Raw genomic sequence first — 12,837 nt, forward strand, 5'->3', positions numbered from 1 at the left:
TTAATGAGAAAATTGTAGAGAGACATGAAAAACTTCCGATACAGCTTTCTGTTGCTCAATACGTGCTACATAAAAGTATTTTTCCGAGCCTGAAAGCAGCCCACAGATGCACGCAAAATTGACGCTCGACTGACCGCTCGAGGCACTTTGCCTGTCTGTATTCACGGCTTTCACGCTCGGAAAAACACTTTTATGTAGCACGTATTCAGCAACAGAAATCTATATCAGGAGTTTTTCATGTCGCTAATTAGATTATTTAATTAAATCTAATTATTATATTTGAAAAGCTTATTAATTGATTAGGACTAATAATGTAATTATTTTACCAGTGCCGACATACGGGACATAGACTTGGAGACTGAGAAAGAAGCTTGAGAACAAGTTAAGGACCGCGCAAAGAGCGATGGAACGAAGTTTGCTAGGCATAACGTTAAGAGACAGAAAGAGAGCGGTTTGAATCAGAGAGCAAACGAGTATAGACGATATTCTAATTGACATCAAGAGAAAAAATAATGGAGCTGGGCAGGTCATGTAACGCGCCGGCTAGATAACCGTTGGAACATTAGGGTTACAGAATGGGTACCAAGAGAAGGGAAGCGCAGTAGAGGAAGGCAGAAGACTAGGTGGTGAGATGAAATTAAGAAATTCGCGGGTGCTAGTTGGAATCGGTTAGCGCAGGACAGGGGTAATTGAAGATTGCAGGGAGAGGCCTTCGTCCTGCAGTGGGCATAAAACAGGCTTATGATGATGATGACGTATGTAATTAGGTTTAATTAAAAAAATAATCTGAGTATCTCCAAGCGACGGCAAACAAAAATATTTTGGTTCTTTCCAGCTACGTGGCATTTGCATATTTGTATACTCTGGCTAAAGTTAGCTGGGACACCCAGTACGTATATGGCCATGATCATGCGTCATAACATGGTCGATGAGATGATAACATTCCGAGCGACCGCCGCGACTGATAACATAATGCGGGCGAAGCTACAATTCCGTTACGTGGAGCATGCGCAAAACATTCCCAGATCACTGACGTTTCGACACACATCGTCATAGAGAAGCGTTTGGGCAATAGCGTTCATCGCTCCGGCGCATTGTTTTTGTAAACATCTCGGGCACATTTTTTTTTTCCAGATCCCAGCCATAGACAGCTTTGCTGTCAAATATCTGTTCTTCCCCTTTTACCTGGGACCTTCTTGGGTCCCATGTGTGACAAGGGTAGTTCAAGGGCGCGTTACAGGTCCGCGAGCCCACAGAGGTATGTGCCATTGTGCTTGGACCCTTTCTTTTGTTTTTGTCAGCATCTAGCACACGCTTTTCCAGATCCTATAGCCATAGACACTTTCGCTGTAAAACTTGTCTAATGGTACAAAAGTAGGTGTAACACTACTGAAGCAGTCAACTTCTTGCCCGCTTACATGGCTCAATGTGGGTGAGCTTTACGTGTAACTGGCCTGAAACACTTCGTGCGCGAGCATGAGTGTCACGGCCAAATTTATAAGCTGGGAGTACGTTTTGCCCTCAGTTGCCAAGTCTTGCACAGCAGCAACTTGCTTGTGCAACTAATCCGCCCTACTAAGCGCTAGTCAACTCTTGGAGAAAATAATGTGACATTGAAGTACATGTGTTCCCATGTGTATATTTTAATACATCAAGAAAAACCGAAATGGAAGTCCCTGAAAAAAACCAACTTGTTCGCATGAAAATGGAGCGTGCTCTCTCACAGCTATTGTAATCTAAACCTGAAGCTATGCACTTTGCAGCAGAATGTGCTGTAGTCACACATTCAAAAAAAAAAAAAAACACACGGCACATAAAACCCAAGTTCCTGTTTGAGTTGCTGCAATAACTAAAGTTCAGCATGAGGCCACAGTTATAGGCAAAACAGCAGCAAAGCGATGGTGGCAGCCCAAAGGGAAGCATTGTTTCGTGAAGTGCTGCTTGCCCCCCCCCCCCCTCCACCCCACGCACATTTTAGGGGTTACTGGAGGAAGATGCTGTATTCGAAGGGGAGCCAGGTGTGCTTCCGCTGCTGTTTCCCTGTGAACTCTTGATGTAAAGTTTGAGAAGCTTCAACTTACTTCCCGCAAGGGAAGCCAAACGCGGCTTCATCAATTCAGAGCTGACCACGACATGCAGCCTCACCATACAAAATACAGCCGCCTTCCGTACGGAACTCTCGCTTTGGTCATACGCCTTCAGCAAAACAGGCATCATCTGGTGCAGAAGCTCCACAATTATAATTTTTGGTGCACTTCCACGAGTTCGGACATGACCTTGATTGCAGCGATGACGTCTTGGTCATCCGACTCACTGATGAATGAGTGCAGGAGCCGCATTGTTTGCTCGGGTGGTAGCACAGCAGCAGCCTCCATAGAACACAGTTCGGCAGCACGACTCACCTCTCTCTCAGGTTACTTGAATGCTCCGAAGATCTTGATTATGGTGATCTCGGCACACTTATGGAAGTGTTGAGCTGCCTCTTCAATTCAGCCAAGGCGCTTAAAGCCGCCACATTTACAGGCACCTCTTGTTCTTCGAGGTTCTCTACTAGGCACCGTAGCACGTTCCTGAAGTTCTCATCCCACAACTCTGGTGAGCCATCCTTAGTGAGGGGTATGAGCTCAGACAAGGCCTGCTTGCGAAGCTCCGTCCTGCTGCTAAGGCTTTGAAGTATGGCAAAGATGTTGTTGAGCGTGTCTTGTTCATTTTCGCCGACAACGCCATCTAGTGATGTTCGCCTGATCCGATGCATACCAGTTTCACCATCATATACCCAGCTCTCTATGCGGTTGACGTGCGAGACCTCGCGGCGGCCGTTCAGGCGCTGCTGCTGCGAGAAAGTGCACAGCTCCTCCCAAACCTGGGGAGCGAGCCGCTGTCTGAAGCTTCCCCCTACACACAGTTGCAGCAGTATCTTGGCGCCTCCAGAACAAGGGGTTGAAGCATACTCCACCAGGTCTATCCCCCGGCCCGGGTCCAATGCCAGTCGGTGGGTAAGGGCAGCGGTTCGGCGCTGCAGCGAGCTGTACAGCTCGGGTGGGTTCAGGTTCTCAGTGTTGTCCTCCTCTTCTTCCAGTGAACGCTGTATTTGCATGCTTGACCGGCTCCCACTACACCGGCTGCCCCTGTTTGGCGTACTGCTGATGGGAGAATGGTGATGATGATGATGATGATGAATCCTCAACAAATGGCACAAACCCACTATGGGGGATAGGCCACGAATCGGGTGGTAATATGATTGAGTGAATAAAAGAATTTGGTTAATAAATAACGAACACAAAAAGTAAAATAATTATGTAATCCAAGATGAAAAATAAACTGTGAATACCTGAGTAAAACTAGTGATCAATACTATAGTAAACCTTGCGTTGATAGGAATACTAAATTATTAAAAGAAACATATACTTGGACTTGGGTAAGCTAAATTTTTGAACAACAATACTAGAAGGATTTAAACTGTGTATTTGTGCTTTTATATTTTTTGAATTTCGTAGACTGAAGTAGAAGAAATCAATTGTGGAAACTAAGAACTATTAACAAGACATTCTTTTTGTGCCGCATAGAAAATTATAAATGGCTAGGCATATGTTCCTGTGGCTGTATCCCAATACTGTTGCTCCAAGGGAGAGAATAGTACTGCTGTTTAAAGGTAATCCTAAATTTTGAAGTGGGATTTCTAGACATAGTTTTCGGTGAACAGCAAATCGCCGACAAGATAATAAAAAATGATCTATAGATTCGGGTTCATTGCAGAGGTAGCATAGAGGGGATACCGCCAGACCACACCTGTGCAAGTAAAAATTAAGTGCTGGAATACGGCAACGCAGCCTAGTAAATGAAACTTCGAATTTCCGGTTAGGACACCATTTTCGGTTCCAAGAATAATTTAGGTGCGAGAAATCTGTGCATTTTGCTAATGACAGGGCTTTTTTGTCTTCGCTCAAAGAAAATTGTCTATATCTGGCTGCAGTGACGTGCGCCGTTGCCGGCAGCAGAGATAGCACCGGGCCTGTTAAAGAAGCTCTGGCCAAGGAATCGGCTATTTCATTAATATTAATATCTCGGTGGCCAGGGACCCATACCATATGAACTAAGCTTAAATGAGGCGGAGCTAATGAATAGAACGTGTTCAATGCTGTCGATTTTGTAGACGCAGTAAGTGCGCTGCATACAGATAGAGAATCTGTAACAATAATAACTCTTGTAGTATCAACGGGTAATTTCCTCAAGGCAAGAACTATTGCCAGAAGTTCGGCATGAAAAATTGATGTGTAATCTGGTAGGCGAAGTGAAAAAGACCAATCAAGGGATGGTGAGTAGATACCCACGCTTGCCTTCTCTTCACACGAAGAAGCATCAGTCGCTATTACATTTATTTTGAAACGGGCCAAATATTCTTGTAAACGGTCATTCAAATATGTTGTGGGCAGAAATTTTGCATTGTTAGGAAAAATGTCTGCAAATTCAATTTTGAGCGATCCTGTAGAGCTATGAAGCGGAATTATTTCTCTAAGGCTAACATTTAAAGGTGTTAATTGTGCTTGCACAAATACAACTTGTGGGGTATGCAACCGTGACCACGTGTTCTCAAAAAATGGACGTGGTTCACTAATAAATGCATATTGTCCTCGTCGTAGCGAAGATTCATAAGCTCTTAAGTAGGTTTGAACCGTAAGCATGCGGAATCGCGTGTGAAGAGTAGGTAGGCGCGCTTCCTGGTATAATACATTATTAGCAACGAATTTAGGGAGACCTAAACATAGTCGAAGAGCTTCTCTTTCTAACAGAATAAGGGGCTTTAATTTATATTTTGCACTTCCAGAGAATAAAACACAGCCAAATTCTAGAATCGGTCGTATATACATACGATAAATCATAATTAGTGTGTCGCTTCGCATACCAGAACGTCGGTTACTAATTCTACGTAGTAGACCTACGGCTCGTGACGCCTTCGTTCCAATATTCTCTATGTGAGAACGCCAGTTAAGTTTTCCGTCATATATGATACCCAAGTATTTAATTGACTCTACCTGAGGAATGGTTCTTTGTTCATATACTAATGATAACTGTAACGGGCCGGATAACGGAAAAACAAGGACTGCACTTTTGTTTACGTTAAGTGAGAGATGCAGATCGTGAAGCCACGTCTGTAGAGTACAGAGGTACGATTGCAAAGACAGGTGAAGAGAATTGATGTCTCTAGCAGTCGCGAAAAATGCAATGTCATCGGCATAGATATACAGACTTACATCGTGGTGCAGCGGAACTGAACTCATCAATAGGTTAAATAGCACAGGAGACAGAACAGCCCCCTGGGGCACCCCTCTTGTCTGATCGAACTGCCTTGAAGAAAAACCGTTTTGAAAACAATGAAATTTTCTGTTTCTTAGAAATTCAAAAATCCATGCCGTTATATATCTAGGAAAATCGTAGGACTGTAATCTGTCTAGCAGGAGAGAGTACTCTACGCTGTCATAAGCTTTTGCGATGTCAAGAGTCACTAAAGCACTCACTTCTTTTCTATGTTGAGCAAGTTGGATGCGGCTTTCTAAATCTACATGCGCACACCAAATGGACAGACCGGGCCGGAAACCTATTTGGCATGTGCTCAGTAACGAATTTTGGTATATATGATCCATCATACGATCATATAAAACTCTTTCAATTAGAATTACCATATTTGACGTAAGAGAGATAGGCCTAATGTTGTCAAGATTGTAGCCGGCTCCTTGTTTTTTAAGCAACGGAATAATTTTGGCTGTCCTCCATTCTTGTGGAATCCATGAATTTTGTAGAGAATAATTTACCGTATTCAGAATGTCGTCGGGAGACATTTCAAACAATAATTTTAGCATGGCATTGGAAATGCCGTCAGGACCTGGAGCTGAGGCAGGCAGAGACCCAAGGACATTAGACAGTTCTGACATTGTGACTTCCACAAAGTCATCGGCGGTGGGGGGCCTTAGTGGCCCATTCGGCAAGCGTGATGTTAAGAGTTGAGCTAAGCCCTTTCCTATGAATTCTAATGAAGCAGATATCTCGCGTGGTGAAAGAATTATCGATTCAGTATTCGGTCGTGTCGGTATGAATTTTCTGTATCGCAGGAATCTGAACAGAGCTTTTTTGTTGCTGGGCTTAGAGAGGAAGTCATGATGTTTTTCGTCATATTCGCATTTGGCACTCGCTACAGTTCTCTTGAACGCAGCAGCTGCGAATTTATAATCACTCCAGTTACTCGGACACTGATTGTAAAGTAATTTCTTCCATGCGGCTTTTCGTCTTCTATAATCCCGCGTGCAATCCGAATTCCACCAAGGAGAGGTATTACCTTTGCTTATGTTAAGATTAAATTGGGACTTTTTAAAGGAACATTTTAATACAGCGCAAAGCCGCATGGCTTTGATGTCATTGGGTATCGTTTTCTGGGAGTTGAGGACCGTTTTCAAGACACTCTGAAATTTCTGGTAGTTGACAAAAGTCCGCGTCGGAGACTCCAGGGGAATAACAGGACAGACAATATCAAACCTAATAGGAAGATGGTCACTAGTTGAGGCTGAGTCGACAGTAGACCAGGAAGTTACGGCAATTCCTGAACTGGCAAATGTAAGATCCAATGCTGATTTAGAAAGGCCCTGAATAAAGGTAGCTGAATTCGTGTTTAAGCAACAAAAATTTTGACTAATTGCCCAATCTGACAATCGCTTTCCACATGAGTCCGTTTTGAAACCCCAAGACACATGATGAGAGTTAAAGTCTCCGGCTAGCACAATTTCTTTCCTACAAGATTTGACTACGGTATCGAGGAAACGAGTATCATGCACGCCTGTGGGAAAATATGTATTAACTAATGAAAATGGGGAACAACCAGGAATAGTTACATCTATTGCTAGTATCTCACACTCTTTAGACATATACTGATAGGCAATTTTTACTTTGTGGCATATTTTAGTTGTTATCAAGAAAGCAAGTCCTCCGCCCCTCGATGGACGGTCCAATCGAAATAAACGATAATTTTTTATATGAAAATCTTGGCCGTTGGAAAGCCAAGTTTCCTGCAAAAGAATAATGTCGGGAGAAAGTTGTGAACAAAAATAAATTAAATCGGTAGCTGCTGAAATAATGGAACGGCAGTTCCACTGTAATACCTTTAAATAACCTATGATGAATTAATGCCTACTTTAGAGACCGCTTGCTCTAAAATACTGTCTTTTAGAAAATCTTTCTTCGAGATACTGTCTTTACCGTACTTTGCGGGGTTTGATTCAGGGACAGAGCTGGAAGAGTTAGAATTAGAATCTGACTTGGAACGACTATCTTTCACAAACTTTTTGTTTTTTGAGTGCGGCACAGAGACCGATGAGTTATCGTTAGGTGATCTTGTGCGTTTGAGGGTCGGGAGGTCCATTTCTACGTCCTGGTTGTTTTCCGACACTGATCCAGACAAGCAGCCGTTGTCGGTCTGCTGAGTAGAAGTTGATGGCCTCGCAATGTTTGCGTCTTCTACATTGACTGATAATGGATCCATTAGCTGTTGAGCATTCGATGTTAGGGTCTGTGAAAGAATCTGCGGGCTAGCATTAGCACTCGTTAAAGGACTGAACAGCTGAATCATTTGTGAAGTCAGCACTTGAGCTAGCGTCTCTGACAAGTTTAATGTTAATTGTTCCATTGCTTTTGACAACGCTTTTTCGACCGCTGTCGCAATAGAATCGGAAAGGGCTGAGTCTGCAACCATTTGCTGACGGGCTGTCACTCCTGCATATCCCCTAGGTCTCCCCTGAACCTCAACAACAGCATCACGGCGTGAGCAGCGTCTCCTTTCAATGACATCTATAATTTGCATTTCCTGTGATCTTGCAGGGCAATTCGAGTAGTTAGCGGGGTGACCACCACCACAGAGACAACATTTCTCTTCTGATGACGAACAATCACTAAAATTGTGGTTGTCTCCACAAGTACGGCAGCGGGGTGCAGATCTGCAGCCCCTAACGCTGTGACCAAATCGCCAACACTTGTTGCATTGTAGAATGCGTGGAGCCAGAGCTTCTACCTTGTAAATTAAGGGCCAGACCTTAATTTCTGTTGGCCGCATCGTCCCAGCACATGTAATTATGACTGACTCTGTTGGTACCTTTTTATTGTCAATTACTCGACTACACCGGTAAACGGATATGACTCCAGCCACCGAGAACATGTCTAAAATCTCGTCAGGGGTTAAAGTGACGTCTACTCCTCGCACAATGCCTCTAGAGCATGCGAGATGTGTCGGTACGAAACAGCTCACCGGATGTGAAGCGAAGGTGGTACAACTGAGTAGTTCTTTCACACAGGTCTGGTCTGGTGAGCAGCATAGTATACCCCCTTTGCCAAATTGGCGGACCTCTGTGATCTGGCGGAAGTGCGGTGTGGCCTTCTGCAATTCGCCCTGAATCGTCTTTGGATTTTTCATATTGATCGTTCCGCCGTCGGTGGGCACCATGGCCACAGGAACATTGCTGGCTCCACTGCGAAGAAAAAACTCCAGCGGCAGCTCATGAGGAGCTACCGAGGCTGACCACGGGGAAGCCCCGTAGCCCGGCGATGATACAGACATCAAGCAAGGCTAACACAAGAACACATAAAGAAAAGAGTAACGGAAAATTACAAGCTGAGCCAAGAGAATACCACCCGATACTTGACCTACGCCCCGAAAGCAGAAGCCAGAAACGAGGAACTGGATTCCTAAACGCAGAGCTAGATCGAAAGCCGACAGCGGTCCACGTAATGGACATGTACCGTGATGGGACTTCTTCTTCTTCTTCGTGATTTGGGAGAGGGAAAATACGCTCAGTTCTGCAGTCCATATGGGAGCACGGCGCAGCGTAATGGGGAATGGGGGCGGGGAAAGAAAGATGAGAGGATCGAGGGGGAAATGGAGAGCAGGTTTCAGGCAGCAGACGTCAGCATCATCCAGGGGCGATGGCCGGCGCTCGGGCAGAGGCCGTGCGAGGCCGAAGTCTATTGGCGATCTAGGAGCCCATTTGTGTACACATATTCAAGCAGGCTTGCCAGTGCTGGGAGGTGGTAGCGGGCCGGGAAGAGGAGGTGTGTCTCTGAGGTAGCCGGGAGTCCATACCGTCGGTAGGTGGCAGTGACTGGAGCGCGCTCCTGGGCTAATGCAGGACAGGTGCAGAGTAGGTGCTCGAGGGTCTCGGCGTCACCGCACCTTCTGCAGGCCGGCGATGCGATGCGCCCCTTGGCATGGAGCCTAGCTGCCGTCCACACGGAGCCCGTGCGCAGACGAAGGAGTGTGGAACGGTCCCGTCGCGAGAGGCCGTTCTCAGGGAGGAGTTATGGGACTAGGTGTTCGCAGCTCACTGTCATCAGTACGACCATGGATGTAGGACTGAAACAGACCCATCGCAAAAGCCTCGTTGTCAGGGTCAAGTCTGCTGAATAACCCATTGATTTCTGCTGCCCTCAGCTTGAATATGGACACAATTACTTCCTGGACATGACTCTTAGGTTTAGGACTCTTCTGATCACGTACTGGGGAGAAGATCTTTGATACCATTGAGTGTGCCTTGGATGTGTTGACCAGCAAGTCCCCAGAGTCCATCGCTTGCAGCAGCGATATCAAATACTGTACAATTGTGACCTTGTTCTTGATGTTTAGAGTATGTGTTGGATCAGTGATGTAATTCACGACTGCTGGAGATTGGTCGCCATGAGGAAAACAGTCTCGAATTATAGAGAGGACCTTCTGTATCTTTGTTTGCAGCGAACTTAAAAGGTCGGTTTCAGTCTTGATTAGGAGACGGGTAAGCAGAACATACAGACAGCTATGCAACTCCGCAGTATGGACGTGGATCAGCTCCCCCAAGGCTACCAAAAAGCGTGGGAATACCTTGGTGTGTGGGTCCATGAACATCTTGGTGAACATGTCAGTGACTTTCTTGATGTTAAGCAGAGAGAGGGTGCGGCTCGACCGCAGCACTGACAGCAGGACCAACAAACCCTCTTTGCGGTTAAACCAGTGGATGCTGGTATGACGCTGCAAGATGCTTGGCACATCTAGTAGTGCGATGTCGCCCTCATAACCACCTCGGTTGTAAGAAGTGAACGAGTGGTCCGAGGAAACACTGGACGTTTCGCTCTCATCCGACTGATCGTCGAGGGCATCGTACCAGTTCTTTCTTGGAGGCGTGTTCCAACATACTTATGCATCCGCCACAGCATTCTCTGCCTCTTTGCTATGTTGCAGTATCTACTGTGCCATCAATAGAGCGCCTGTTGTGATGATAGTTGGGCGATACCGTTCCCCAGTACCAACAAAAGAGCGCCTTGTGCCTCCGCTGAGACGACGCACGTACATTCCTATCAACCAGGGGTTGTTCCAGTGGGCCGCGTGGGGCTTACCTCGCGGGTCGTGCCCACTGGCACGGGAATTCCAGATTTTCGGCGGACTCGTCCCGTGCCGTCTGTGAGTGTAGCCGAGTATGAAGCGTAGCTCAGCCACGATGTGGGTGAGCCAGACCTACTGCGTGGCTGTGACCAGAAAACACCCTTCGTTCGACTTCGACTGATTCGCTCCGGCGATGCCATCGTGCTTGACACCATTGCAGCAGCGCAGGTTAATTTTCACTTGCAATTCTTGCTGATGAAACGGAGCCAAGGTACTTGTAACGCCGTCCATGGCGCTCCTAAAACTTGCACTACTCTAACCGCGGCTGGCAAATGGGTGAGTATCGCGGCGCCTGTTGTATAGTCGATGGATGAGTTACGTAAGTGGCGTCCCCTCAGTGCCGTGGTGGTTGCTGATTGCCCCTTTGTGTCCGCTGTTGCTTCTCAGTGGTTATGGCGCTCTGAGCCTGAGGTCGTCGTGGTTTAATTTCCTGTCAAGGCGGTCACTTCCCGATGGGAGCAGAATGCTAATATGCCCACAAGCGGAAAAAGTAATGAAAGTGAGTCCGAAGCCCTCCGCTACAGCGCCTCTTAGTGGACGTAAAACGCTTTCGGCTATTGTTTACGTTACCATCACCGACAGAGACCCGGCGCGGTAGCTCAGTGCCTATGGCGTTCTGCTGCTCAGCTCGGATCGATCGGTCAGGGGATCGATTCCCGGCCGTTTCGATGGGGACGGGACGCCAAAAAAAAAAAAAAAAAAAAATCTTTGGAGTCACGTTTAAGAATCACGGGTGGTCGAAATTAGTCTGGACACCCTCCCACCATTACGAAGTCTCCCATTAGCCCGTGCGTTGCTTTGCATGTGCAGTCTGATCGCCTCAACAGCACCATTTTTCTTCTTCGGGCAATAGGCTCTCGCATCATACTCGGCCAGTGTAACTCGTTTTCGCTGCTACCTGTTGATTTGCAGAAATTAAACCGGTATAATGAGCTAACCAATATTCACGAGGGCCGTCCGTTTGCAGATAATCTGTTATGGTCCCAATATTTTTAGCGGGTGTACAGCAGATATGGGTGTGAAATATTGCCTGGCTGCGCTACGATAGGCACGTAAGAGTAGTTTTGTAAGTTGTTCAAGACCCTCCCCCCATTTTTTTTTATTGCTGTTGCTCTTAAAACTGCACCCCCCTCCCTCTATTCCTGAGAGACATGGTACCAACCCCACCTACTTCTGTCCCACGAAGACTATAGAACTTGAAACCTGTGAACCCACACAAGTTGGTTCGAGATTCTTTTTTCTTTTTCTTGAGCGGTAGTGCACCTCAGGACCTAATTAAAGTTCTCTGTCGTTCTGTCTGTCTACTTCGGCTAAACAGACTACTTAGCTAACAGATGGAACGGTCACTATAGCATGACACAGCACGACAAGACGATGAAAAATCGCATAAAATCTAATCCGCTCATCACTCTTGTGGTCAATTAAGTTTAGCGAATTTGTTGCGTTAGTAGCTCCGTACAAGCGCCGTAAATAAAAGAGCGTGCTTGACACCAATAAAAAATTTCTGTTTGCGTATTTTGTGCGCATATGCACCACGACGGCCTGCGCTGCATGTGTGACGGTTACACCCACAGCCACGTTGGGCTTATTGGATTGAGGGACGTGATGAAAGCGGGGAAAAAGAAACTGCACATGTAAGCTGCCTTCACTTGACCGTGAATCGCAGCGTATTGGTGATACTTGGTCGCAGTGAAAAAAAAAAAAAAAAAACAAAGAAAAAGCGCGTATTACGTGTCAAAACGACGACCTGATTACGAGGCGTGTTGTAATGGGAGATGCTGGATTAATTTTGACCACCGGGGGTTCTAATTATAAATCGAAATACACTGAGTGTTTACGGCCTGTCGACAATTGGATGGCGATGCTGGAGTGACACCAGCGTAATGACAATGCCGGAATTATGCTGATGGTACGGCGATAACGGCATGACGTCATCGCCGGACGGCTATTCAGCCATCCTAGTGCAGCCGAGATATTGTGGATCACATCAAGCGTTTGAAATAATATATGTTTAAAGCGGGCTCCTCCTCTGAGAGGCCCAAAGAAAGGTACGCAGAAGAGCTTAAAGTTGTTGAACGTTGTATCAAATCATTCAAATGATGATGCATGCGTTTGCTTCCGTTGTTCAAATTTCGCGGTAGCGCGGCGCGAATATCTCGACTAGTCTGGACTGACAGCGCCGCCTATAGTCAGGCTATCACATGATCAGCAGCGTTTTATTTACCCTGCACTTAACTTTTAAAATACAATTCAAAACACTGATATATTATATAAAAATATTTATTCCCAGTATTTTATTCAGCGTAAACAATTTATTGCGCATAAACACTCTTTTAATTTTTTTTGTTCCGCACAGATGGCGCTAACTGTCAAGAACTTCAGAGGCGTGG

The 12,837-nt window shown here is 45.9% G+C and overlaps 1 pseudogene; it reads right to left on the reverse strand.

Annotated features, from left to right (window-relative positions):
• Positions 1-825: 825 nt before the first annotated feature.
• On the reverse strand, positions 826-11,470 carry LOC140218514 (CLIP-associating protein 2-like; annotated as a pseudogene).
• Positions 11,471-12,837: the final 1,367 nt, after the last annotated feature.

Source organism: Dermacentor andersoni, chromosome 1 (genome assembly GCF_023375885.2).
Source record: "Dermacentor andersoni chromosome 1, qqDerAnde1_hic_scaffold, whole genome shotgun sequence".
Classification (NCBI taxonomy): Eukaryota; Metazoa; Arthropoda; class Arachnida; order Ixodida; family Ixodidae; genus Dermacentor; species Dermacentor andersoni.